Here is a 3212-nt window from a genome sequence, read left to right on the forward strand (position 1 = left end):
AGTACTTCGTTCAAACATATTATCTAAATTAATTTAAAAAAAATTAAAGATTGATCGTATTTTATGTGTTTATACATGTATAAATGTGTGTATATGTATACAACACAAATGTACATACATATACGCATATATTGTATCCTTTTATAAAGGTGAAAATTAAAGAAAGATAAAGATTTTTGATAATATAAATAGTTTATATTTTTATGAAAAACGTCATATATATCGTCTGATAATATTAGTGTTATTTATTCGATAAATAAATTTGTGATATCATATATTTGTTAATTAATTTTTTATAACTAAATATCAAAATTTTATAACTATATATCAAAATTATGATAATTAAAATAATTAAAATAATATTGTGAACAGGTGTGGTACATTATTAATTTATAACAATGTAATTGTTATATTGTAAATATATATATATATATATTTATATATAACAATTTAAATCGAATGCTGTTATAGAAGAGCTAAGATACGTTTAGGATATTTAAATATCGTTTTTTGTCGTCACGTTTAATTATTTTCCAATAGATATTTTGTGAATTTATATTTTGTAAATCATATACATATACATAAACATATATTAATAATATATTTAAAAATACGATGTAAAATATAAATTATAAATATATAAACAAATTTAATGCATAATTTTAAAAGATTGCTAGGAATAATGCGAAATAACACGTAACCTTAACGATTATAAAATGAAAGTTATGAAAGTTGAAAATTTGAAGTAAAAGTTGAGTAAAAAGAAATAAAAAAAGAAAATCAATGGTATGAAATAATAATATTTTAATAAATGCTTAATACATAAATATTAAATAAGTGCTTAGTGAAGTGTTTTAGTTTTCTTTAGTTTTCTTTATTTATTTAATTTGAAAGTGTGGAAATGTAAATAATTCAACTATTTTTCTGGAAATTTTTATCAATTCTGGAATATTTTTACCAATTTGTATTATAAAATTAACAATTGTTTATATAGTAGAATTTTAGAACATACGTAAATATAAATCTCACATATAGTTTCTCTCCATATTAATTTTCATAGTTTTGTTATTTTGAAGATTATACTTTTAAAATTATACGATATAATTAGAATACGAAGAATTATAATAATGCAGAAATATTTAAATTCATAATAATTTTGGTGTTTAAATATATTGATAAACATTCGTAATAATAATAATAATAATAATAATCCATTTTAAATATATCTTGTTCTAAAATAAGATTTAATTGTCTATATTATTAATGTCTATATTAATGTTATTTAACTATATTACGTGGAAATCGACAATGTGGAATTTGTAATGGTCTAATCTCGTGATTTGTCTTGTAAAAACAAATTCTATGACGCAGTGTTTAAAGAATCATGTGGATAAAGAAAATTCATCAATTCCGAAGCACACGTAACCTTATTACGGGCACGATTGCCTTAATTTTTTTCTGTAGAAGATAAAATCGAGATAAAGGTCGAAAGGTCCGTGGATTTGTTCAATTGTCATTAATAAATGCAAAAATTTGTAATGTAATGTCATCTCGTGTTTCATTAGAATCCATTGCATGCATTGAATCCATAGAATCCATAGAATGCATTGTATTTTCTTGTAAAAGTGGTGAAGAAAGTTTTGACTCTAGTGTTCTTAAATGTCGTGTAAGTTTTCATAAAATCGTAAAATTAAAAATTAACCTCTATATATATTATTGGAATAAGTCAAATATTAACATCTGACTTTTATGTAATAAATATATAAATATTTTTTTGTTTTTTTTTATAAGGAAAAAATTCATCCAATATGCCTGTCACTGCACACTGTCAGAATACACAGGCAGCCTTAAAATGTTATGCAGAAGCATGACTTTACAGCTATTCAATTCTATCATTTTTAAATGTAAGTAATGAAACGGAACAAGAAATTTGATTGGATTAGATATAGGAATACTTTTGGTCCTTCGGTAAAACATAATATCTGAAAATATAATGGCAATAAAATACTAAGCTTGGATTAAATGTCCATCAGGTTAAAATATTCATTTTTCTTTTTTCATTAGAAAATTAAAACAAACAGAATCAAACATTGTTATTTTTGTTATTCTTCTATGATTATAATCTTTATAATTTAATATTTAATTACAAACATATTTGCGTACATTTTTATGCTTTTTATGTTTCATTTGTGCATTTTCCAAATAAGATACAAGAAGAAGAATTTAGTTGTGAATATTAATTTAGATGAAAATGATTTAAGTATATGAAAAGAACATTAATATCAATGTATCATGTAACAAGATGAACGAGATAAAATAGTAAGTATTGGTAAGAAGATTGATATGAAATATATGATAAAAAAAATGCTTTCCAATAAAGACTCTCCAATATTTTTAATTAATTTTATAGTTATTATTGAATTAGTTAAATTAATTATTTAACTTTATCAATGAACTTTATAATTAATTTGATTATCAGCAAATTTAATTTCAGGACATTTAATTTTAACATTATTAGGTATTTTTATTAGAAATTTTATTGCAATAATTCCAATTAATTTATTAATTCAAAATACATTATTAACTTTAGAAATTTTTATATCAATTATTCAATGATATGTATTTTCAATTTTCTTAATTTTATATTTTTCAGAATCAAATGAATTTTAATTAATAAATAATGAAGAAAAACTTTTCATTTAATGTAATCATAAATTGCCCATGACCAATTATTTTATCTTTTAGATTATTTGAATTAACAAGAACATTAATATTTTTTGTATTTTTGTATTTTTTTTTTTTTTTTTTGACTTTTTTTCATACATCAATTTTCCCAAATATGAAATTGGAATTGATATATTATGACCACCAAAAATATTAAATTTTTTAATTCAATAGAAATTCCATTATTAAATTCATTTACTTTAGTTTCTCCAGGTAAGATTTACAGTAACATTAAGTCATTATTATTTAATTATTAATAAATTAAAATATAGAAAATTTTATTTAACACAAACAATTTTATTAGGGATTTATTTTACTATTTTATAAACAATTGAATATTTAAATTCTTTTTTTTTTTTTTGCTTTAATGATAAAATTTATGATTCTATTTCTTTTTTTTATTCAATTTTTTTTATAGCTATTAGATTTCATGGTTTACATGTACTAATTGGATCATTTTTCTTTTAGTATCTCCATATCGACTATTA

The 3212-nt window shown here is 20.3% G+C and overlaps 1 long non-coding RNA gene across 3 annotated transcripts; it reads left to right on the plus strand.

The window, feature by feature from the left end:
- Positions 1-1020: 1020 nt before the first annotated feature.
- LOC133667433 (uncharacterized) lies at positions 1021-2775 on the plus strand. 3 transcript variants are annotated; one of them, XR_009832945.1, is made up of 3 exons: positions 1101-1492; positions 1566-1666; positions 1792-2164. It is a non-coding gene; the product is annotated as an uncharacterized LOC133667433 (long non-coding RNA). The 3 variants fall into 3 exon arrangements; XR_009832944.1 differs by adding an exon at positions 2654-2775 and having other exon boundaries at positions 1104-1666; positions 1792-2319; XR_009832943.1 differs by having other exon boundaries at positions 1021-1666.
- The last annotated feature ends 437 nt before the right edge of the window (positions 2776-3212 follow it).

This window comes from Apis cerana, linkage group LG15 (genome assembly GCF_029169275.1).
Source record: "Apis cerana isolate GH-2021 linkage group LG15, AcerK_1.0, whole genome shotgun sequence".
Taxonomy (NCBI): domain Eukaryota; kingdom Metazoa; phylum Arthropoda; class Insecta; order Hymenoptera; family Apidae; genus Apis; species Apis cerana.